The sequence below is a fragment of the Cucumis sativus genome, unplaced genomic scaffold, assembly GCF_000004075.3.
Source record: "Cucumis sativus cultivar 9930 unplaced genomic scaffold, Cucumber_9930_V3 scaffold46, whole genome shotgun sequence".
In the NCBI taxonomy this organism is placed as follows: domain Eukaryota; kingdom Viridiplantae; phylum Streptophyta; class Magnoliopsida; order Cucurbitales; family Cucurbitaceae; genus Cucumis; species Cucumis sativus.
In genome coordinates, this window is record NW_022279550.1 from 16,001 (window position 1) to 25,845 (window position 9,845).

The 9,845-nt window shown below is 33.1% G+C and overlaps 1 long non-coding RNA gene across 1 annotated transcript; it reads left to right on the top strand.

Moving 5' to 3' along the window:
- The first annotated feature begins 366 nt into the window (after positions 1 to 366).
- Positions 367 to 1,555, top strand: LOC116405918. Its single transcript, XR_004219006.1, has 4 exons — positions 367 to 461; positions 562 to 639; positions 729 to 779; positions 1,500 to 1,555. It is a non-coding gene; the product is annotated as an uncharacterized LOC116405918 (long non-coding RNA).
- Positions 1,556 to 9,845: the final 8,290 nt, after the last annotated feature.

Here is a 9,845-nt window from a genome sequence, read left to right on the forward strand (position 1 = left end):
CCAGCAACCGCCGCCCCTATTCTTCTTTCCGGTCGTTTTCTTCTCTTTCTTCGGATCCAAAACTGCCGTGTGTAACCGTCGCCGGCCGCGTGACCTCTGCCCAGCGCCGTGTGACCCTCTGCCCAGTCCCGCCGCGCAACATCTGTCTCCGTCGAAGCCAAGCCAGTCGCCGTCCATTCCTCTCCTTTCTCCTCTGTTTTCAGCCAGCCGCCGCCGATTCCTTCTCCTCGTTGTCTGCAATGCCGCGCGACTCTCCGTCCGTCTGTATACGGTCTCTCCGTCGCACGTCGTCTCTTCGCAAAGCTACTGCTCGACTTCTTCCGCAAATAACATCTGCCGTGAACGCGAACTAAAGACCCCAGATCCAACTTTCTACGCGTCGAGTTCCTTCTTCGTCCTGCCACAGGATTGGGTCGTTAGCTGTCGTTCCTGCTTTGCCACGAGTCATTAAATTCTGATTGGTAAGATTGAAGTTATGAAATTCGTAACTGTTTCTAAAATAAACTGAAGTAATATTACAGGACTAATTGGTTGGAGAAATCGTTTACTGTTCGATTATAGGTTGAAGGTAACGTTCGAATTCCTTGGGTTCGCAGCAAACAATTGATTCTAGTTAGAACTAGTTTCGCGAAGATTTGGGTAAGTTGTAAAAAAAAAATTCACATTGGGTTGAATTTAAATGATTGATGCGTTGAAGAGAATTATTGAGAAATTGTCTTAATGTTTAGGTTCGTTCTTCGTAGACTTCAACGTGGTTAAGGAGCTTAACTAACTTGAAAGTAAGGGATTTTCTACTGGACTCACTTATGATTGTGAATTGTATGTGTTGAATGTATACTGTGGATTGACTGAAAATATATATATGCATATGAATTGAAGTAGACTTAATGTTGAATGCATATTGTGATTGTCATGGAATATATATATGTGTGTGTGGACGTGGACAGGACGAAAAATTGTAGATTGTGTTTGTATGAGATGCAGATGTGAACTTGTGATTGTCGTTTAGATTGGGTGTACGTTACGCTAAAGTATGACTGTGTGCTGGTGAACTGAGGGGTGTATTGACTGTATAGTTTGATTGACTGACGTATTAGTATATTATTGATAGACATATGACTAAAGTGAGATAAGTTGACTGTTAGGACGTTGAGAGAGAGAACTTTATGTTTTGAAGTAACTGAAAGATGGATTGAATGGAATGAGGGGAAAATTGTTAGCTTTTATTGGGATGTGTGCCTTGTAGGTGTCCCACGGGATCACCAATTTATTTTGCACCTTCGGGAGCATTAGACTAATATGTGTTTCTGCAGAACACTAGACTGATATGTACGTCCCTCGGGGCGTTAGACTGAGATGTGCATCCTACGGGATCACAAGACTGCGACTGTACAGGGTGTCCCAATAGAACGTTAACAATCTATTTTCCCCTGACGGGACCAGTAGAGGGTCTCTTACTGAGTATTGTTATACTCACCCTTCTTATGTTTAATTTTCAGGTAAAGGTAATAAAGGTGGCAAACCGGCGAGGGGCAGGAAGGAAGCGTGATTGCCATAGGAAACGTGTCATTTTGCTTCCGCTTATGGTTTCTTTTGAGGTTTAAGATGTATTAAAACTTAGTTTACAAACTTTTATTTGTAAATAGTATTATTTTTAAGTTTTCTTGAATATTTGAAAAATCAGGCCTGACATAAATTTGTTTTTCAATTGACTTACGTTTCATTTTGTATCAACCAAAGTCTTTTGTTAAAAATTAATGACCTCGACTTACCTAGAAAAGTTGGGTCGTTACATCTTTCCCTTTGCAAAACAGACCAATATATAATCAATCATTGGCTCCTTATGGGAAAATACAGAAGCCCTATACATGTCTGTTTCAAGCCTGTGTTGAACAACTTTTAATTCCCTAAGATAAGGAGATTTATCTGAAGGTTCAAGAATAATGACATGTCCTAAACTAACCCACCAGTTCGCAACAGTGAACCAGTTTGATCGTTAGGGGCAACTTTTGATAATAAGCGCACAACCATGCCCCAATTCCAATGTTGCCCAAAAGTAAAGGCCTTTCTTCACAATGCTCCATAAAGAAAAGTTCGACTTTCACATAAAGATCTTATTTCTTTTTTATTGCTCCAAGAGATCTAATAGATCTATTTTCACCACGCAAATCCCTTTTGTTATCATGGAAAATGTGTTGGTTGTGCTCAAACCAAATCTCTGCTAGCAACACTTTTATCAAATTAACCCATATTTTTTTTAAAAAAAAAAGAGGATATGAGTTTCACTATTATTAATATTGAAAAATGAAGAGACAAAGCTCAATGTCATGAGGATTATACAAAGAGCAATAGGATAGAGGATCAACAGACGCACCTGGACATCTCAACTAGGTTGACACCCCCTTAGCGCCCTCATCACATCCAAAAAGCGACAACACAAGATCAAAACCAAAAGCCACAAATAGAAGGCTTTTTTTGTGTTTGTTTTGCCTTTGGACATTACTCCTTTGTTATGGGTTTTAGCTTGGTTGGATATGATGAGGGTGCTATGGGGGTGTCAACCTAGTTGAGATGCCAAGGTGCCCCCCTGATCCATGGTTACATATTCATTGTATAACTCTCTTGTACTATGAGCTTTTGTCTAATTATTATTATTATTTTAATATTAATAAAGAGGTTGTCTCCTTTTCAAAAAAAAAAAAAAAAAAAAAAACAAAAAAAAAGCCACAAATATAAAACCAAACAAAATCATAAAATAATATGTCAAAAAAAAAATCATAAATCATAGGTAGCAGGTCGAGAACAAAGAAGAATAAGCCTTGATTGAGCAAAAAATCCCAACAAATATTGAATGTTTGGAGAAGATGGAACCAACATTTCGATATAAAGACATAGTCAATTAAAAGGTGCTAAATATTTTTCATGTTATCAACACAAATGGGGCAGACATGAGGTGAGAGGACATGGGAGGGAAGTTTTCTTTGAAGTACTAAAGCACAGTTTAATTTTCCAAACAACGTAATCCATATGGGGATATTTATCCAAAGAGTGAGCTAAATAGCCCAATGAGTGATTGTTTTATAAAACATCGTTTTGAAATAATAAGTATTTAACAATTAACTCTTAACATAAATGAAATCAAACTCAAACAACTTATCTCAAACTTTCCCTTTCAGTTGCTATACCTAGAATCGTCGAGACGAAAAACAATAAACTAGGCATAGAAGCCCTATCCCGTGATACGATACTTACGAGATGAAACTCTAGGCATCAATTGTGCCCTATCTCGTTATAACTACAATGAGATGGAAAACTAGGCATTCGTACAGGCTCTCGTCCCTTGAGATGGGAAACTAAGCATCTTTAGAAGTCTTCATCTCTTATCTAATACCAATGATGGAAAGCTAGGTATTTACTGAATATCCAAATCAAATGACCTCTATGCACAAGAAAATCTCTCCCGAAGGGTTGCTATATATCTCTAGAATATTTTAGGTATAGACTAAAACATGCTAATATTATTTTCAAGCTTAAACATTTTGAAAACTTAGCACAATCATAATTGCTTATAATTTTCATTAGTAAATTCATCAATAAAAACATGTTTACCAAAATGTTTCTAAATTCATGCTTTGGAAATACTTTATATGTCAGTATCCTCAAATATTCAAACATCAAAGCATGCTTGAAACATTTGATAGTAAATTCATGTTTAGAAATCAACTTTAAACTCATTTTTGTCACTTATAGAGAGTAGCTTGGACCCTTGTCTTATAAACTTGTTCGATCTCCTTCAGATCTAAAATAATGCAAAATAATGGGAAATAATTCCATTTAATTCCCGTTGATCATAAAAATATCAAAACTTTGCTTAAAATTTCCAAAAACCACAAAAACAGCCCAAAGACATTAGCTTGCGTACAAAATATTGTGGCAGAAGTTGGCAGGCGCGCGTAGGGCTTGCCTTGCCATGTCTCGTTCTAACCTCATGTGCAGCGTGTCACACTCACAACTTTTCAAACACGGAACAGACTATTGTGCGGCACTTGTTGTAATTCGATGAACACGTCAGTTGTATGAAATTCGATACGATGTAGCCTCCCTACAGGTTTTAAGAGAAATTGGTTTTATTAAACATGAGAGAGAAAGGAAAGCATTGGAAACATCGTTAAAAAAAACTTTGAAGACTGTCCATTGCAAAGAGAGCTTAAATTGCAAAGAGTACCTCTGTGATGAGATTGGTTTGTGGAACCAATTGGGATGGGAAAAAGTTTAGAGATATTTGAGAGAAACTCTTTTCTTTTTGCAAACAGCAATAGCGTTAGCCTTATTTTTTCTTTTTTTATTAATTCATTTTTTTAAGAAAATTGTTTTCTTCTAGATATTATAACTCTCTTTCCTTCTAGGAATAGAAAATGAAGTAGAAGAGAACCATGAGATTCTATTAATTTACAAATAATTAAATTAATATATATTTCAAATCTACTGATTAATTAAACATTAATCAATTAGTTAATAATTAATGAAATCGAATTTAATTAAATAATATTAAACTAAACTATTAATTAATTCTCCAATTAACTAATAACACTAAATTATTTATCTTATATTTAACTTAAATTAATTTTGAATCATATTCAAATATAAGTTTCTCTCAATAATTTTAATATGAATCCAATTCACATTAAATTAATATTTGAACTCATTCAAATATTTTATCTCTCATAAATTAATTTTGAATCATCCCCAAAGTTAAATTTATATAGTAAAGTTTGATAAACTTTATATTATAATGTATCACTATACATTATACTAATTCCCAAGTTAAATTTAAACATTTTAAATTACAACCAATATAAATAAATCTCATCACCCTTTACGAGCTAGGAAAGGGACCTAATGGACCTACAGATTAGAAGCTACAACGATCTAAGATTAATTGGCTAAACTCATTAACCACATTAATCAATATTCGTTAGTTGTGTGTACACTCCACTAAAGACTCACAACTGAACTCTTCTCACTAAAAATATATTTCTGTGTCCACGGATATAGACCAATAATAGTAAGTTAGTCCTTCACGAGTGTTTGTAACACCAGTTGGATCAATTTACCGCTTTACCCCTATGTTACCTCTAATCCTTAAAAACCAGTGCTCCTCTAATGAACAACTTGTTTATGGTCCTACTAATAAACAAAAACCCCTCTCATGTCATAGAGAGGGTACGTGCCCTTTGTTCAAGTTTTGGAGACACCATTTAAGCTAACATTCATCTACTTACCCTAAAGTAGGAAATGAGTGAATTCCATTTTGTGCAATTATAATCCCAACTCCCCACTCAGTCTTGTCCGCAAAATCACTACTACAAAAATAGGCTCTCTTGACGGTTGTAGTTTTCCTTTCTTGATGTTTCTGAGAAAAAACGTCAAGAAAGATGTGATTTCAAATAAAAAAACGTCAAGAATTTTTATGAAAGGCCAATTTTCAACTTTCTTGACGTTTTTTCTTGACGTTTTTTGTGCAATTAAACGTCAAGTAAGATGTATTTTTTCTTGACGTTTTTTAAACATCAAGAAATATCTAATAATTTTTTGACGTTTAAAAAACGTCAAGAATGTTCATGAATTCAACATAAACGTCAATAATATATAGTTTTCCTCGACGTTTTAACAAATTCTTAACATTTTTAAAATGTCGAGATAATTCTAAAAAGTTCTTGACATTTTTAAAAACGTCAAGAAATTTATAAAAAATTCTTGACGTTTTTAAAACGTCAAGATAATTCTAAAAAATCATTGAGAGAAATTTTAATTTGTTTTTGACGTTTTAAAAACGTCAAGAAATTTCTAAAAAATTATTGTGTTAATATTCTTTTACAAAACACAACGTTTCAATTTGATCACTTCCCCTTTTCTTAATTAAACCTAATTCGCCGCGACTTTGTCCCTTCTCCACCCGAAATCAAAAGCGTCGTTCACCTAACCTTCCCTTCGCGTTCATCTGTGCATTCATCTGCGTTCATCGCCGAAAAAGACTTCCCTTCGCGTTCATAAGCATTCACCTTCATTCATTTGCGTTCATCGTCTGTCACCGTCCGTCTGCTTTGCGTTCCCTTCACCTTCGTTGATTTGCGTCCGTCTGTTCACCGTTCGGAATGCGTAAACACATTCTCTGTTCGAAAACGAGTAAACACGTTCACCATCCTTCTGTCGCATTCCACTTTCGCTAAACCTCTATTCGTTTCCAAATCCTTCATGGTTACTCATTCATTTTCTTCCCTTTCTAAAGGTAATAATTTTCCTTTTTTCCTTTGTGATTAAAATTTGTAATTTGTAATTTAAAATTGGAATGCAAAATTAAAGAAGAGGAAATATGCCTTAGAGAATGGAAGAAAGGTTTTGCATTTTAGGCTTGAAAAGGGGGGATACAAGTTATTATAATTGTAATATATAATATTTTGAACAAGGCTACCAAGCGTGCGAATATGATTCATTGGTTAGTTTAGGGATTGGAAAGAGAAGGATTGTGGAGTTTGTGATAATATTTTGGTACACTGGAGCTGGAAACAGAGAATATTAAAAAACACATACTGTTATACACAGTATTATAATAATACGAATCACTAGCTTTTCTTCTTCGTTTTCTTTTTCTTCTCCTTGAATTTTTGTTATGGGTATTATATTGAGTTTTGTGTTTTAGATTGTGAAGTATGGGGTAGCTAAACTCTTAATCCTAGGGATAGATGTAGACAAAGTTTATGAATTATTCTTTGTAATGCATCTGATTATTTGGCTCTTAATCTTTTCATGTTTTTATGTGAATAGCGTTCATAATATCTTAATCACAGATTAATTGTTGATTGGCCATGAACCTTAATCTTTGCATGACTAGAGTGGTTATGAACTTGGATAGAGATAATTAAGGATCCTTGAGGAGGTTGTTGAAAGAAGTGGACCTAAAAACTTTTGTTTGTTAATAAAAAGAAAAATGAACAGAGATTCATCTTCGTCAGGGTCTTGATGTTTAATTTAATTTAAATTGTGTATGAATTTTCAATTACGAGAATTTTAATATGTTGCAAGAGCACTATAGCCAAGGTATAGAGTGAGGGAGATAAGGTTTATATGTCTTAGAGAATGGAAAGATGGAATTTGTGCTAAAATCATTAGTGTTCCAAATACAATTATGAATTGGGTATAGTTGCATTCCCCCTTCTGGATTGCATAGCACATAAATATATTCTCATGGATTGCATAGCACATAAAATATAATGTCAAAAACAATAACATAAAACACAAACTTGATTTAGTTTCATTCACACTTGTACACCAACATGTTTCAAGGAATGATCATATATTAAAAATCATTTTCAAATTTGGTAATATAAAATGGAAGAAGTGAGACCTTGAGGTTTTGACCACCAATACTATCTAACTGATGAGTTTATGATTTTTGTTTCTACTGTGTTCTTTCCTTAAGCTTTAACTTGCTTTAGGGGCAAGATGGTGAAGGTCTAGTCCACAACCTTTCCCAAGAATTTAATGATGTTTGGGTTGACCCAATTATTGTTATTGGACAGCGTTTTATGGTAATTGGTTGTTATGGTTTTTAAGTGTGTTTTGATATCTTGTGTTAAAAAATAATTGCAAAAAGTCGGAAAAGTTTGTTAAAAGATTAGGTGTTTTTAAGTTTGTCATTCCACTTTAATTCTCACCAGTACTTGCTGAATGGAAGCCTCTTGTCTAAGACAATTCGAGTGGAATAACTCTCGTGACTACCACAACATTTGGGAACTCACCAAATGTAAGACTATTCCTTTATCCTAGCATTTGATCTCTCTCTATAATTTGGTTTGCTATCGTAAGTTTGATTAAAATAAATGTTGATAATTCAACTCCAATGTTCTTATTTTCTTAACTCTCATTCAGTCAGTTAGAATCAGAACTCATTTATTTATCTTGTCTCCATAATTTGGATTCAAAGATTCATCACAATAATCTTCTCAACAACATTCTTGAAAAGGTATTGAATTTTCAACTGTGTGACCTTTATACACAAATTTCTTCAAAGAAATTTACATTCTTTAGAGTTTAGAGCTTTGAATTCTAGTACAACTTATAAAGCTTTTGATACTTGTTAGACTTTTTTGCTTGGTGCGGATAAAACCTTATTTACATTCTTTCTTTCCTGCATGTTCTCTTTTGATATTTGTTAGACTTTTTTGCTTGGTTGTCCTTAGTGTTTTCCTCTTTAGCTGAAATTTCTCAATCTTGAAAAAAATAGAGCTTTAAAATTCAACTTTAACTTTATTTGATACTATCTTAGTCCATACTTATTTTGGTATTTCTTTCCTTTCTCACAAACACATCTAAGAGGTTGCCTTCACAATATGGCCAAATTAACAATATGGCAACCCTTTTCATTGCAAAACATATTAGACGTTGGTTACTTAGTTAGCCTTATTGGGTAAATAATTGACATTTAGGTACTTTTTAGTTTGTATATTTATAGATGTCCAATCGATATGTGAATTTTAATTGTTGCTTATTTGAAACATTGCAACCATTTGATAAAATGTTGCTATGTGAATCCATCTTAACTTGATATATTATTTTATTTTGGTTTAGGTTGTGGAATCCAAGTTTGTATTTGAAGTCAAATTCATCCAAGATCATTGAGTTCATAATACACTCAAGATTAAGACTAAGTTATCTAGGTCATCCTAGTGAAATAGAAACCTAACTAGTTAATGTAGTAACACCAAGTGGTTACTATTTCACAGTCTAGTCTATTGCAATCTCATTGCATAGGATACCTTCACTCGCATGTCAACTACATGAACACATTGGATCATTGTATTTGTATCAAATACAAAGTGAGTCGTATTCATAATGTTACCAGGATAAAGGTACCCAGTCTTATCCGTATACTATAGACCCTTTAAGCTGATCTCGAACATTGATCCTTGTATGTCTCTACATACTATTCAATACTTATTAAACAGTTTAGGATGTTAGTTTATTGGATTTGAGTTATTAAGACAAAACTAATAATATAATCAATAACAATTATTACAATAATAACACTTTATTAACAATGGTCAATGGATTAAAACTTGATTCCAAGGCTACTCATGTTTATTCTCTTGGTGAAAATGAATTGTCAGGTGATACTGGCTGAACCTATCAAAAATAAATGAGTCATAGTTTGTTTGATCATTCATTTTCTAATCTTTCTTCTTTATATTTAATTAGTTGTTTAATTTCTTAAAAAAGAATTCTGGTTTATTTATAGTATATTTGGTAGTATGCATGCCTCAGCTCCTTTAATGCATGTCTCTTACAGTATATTTGGTAGTCTTTTATAATGTTACACCCTTTTTTTTAATTCCTAAAACCTTTTAACTTTCCAAATTTTCATTCATTCTTTTAGAAAATTATTTTCATTATTTTTTTATGGTTACAAAACCATCCATTAACTACATTAATTAGACAATTCACTCCAATAATAAATAAATAACTTTTTTGGATCTAAGGTCTTTTCTCATTCTACAAATTTAATTTACTATATAAAGGTTATTATGCTAATTGAAAAATATATTTCTCTCAAGTATGTAATGACAGAAAATTAGGTTATAAATATAAAAAAATATATTTTTAGGTATTATAATTTTTTTTAAAAAAATTATATTTTAAATTTTTAATAAAACCTTGCATTTGGGGATTCACATGTTGTTACTTGTCGAACCAAAAAAGATAAATTCGCGGTGAAAACTCTTTAAAACCCAATTTGTGGAAGGAAAAATTGAACTGTGGCGTTGAGTTATTTTGTTGTTGAAGAAGAT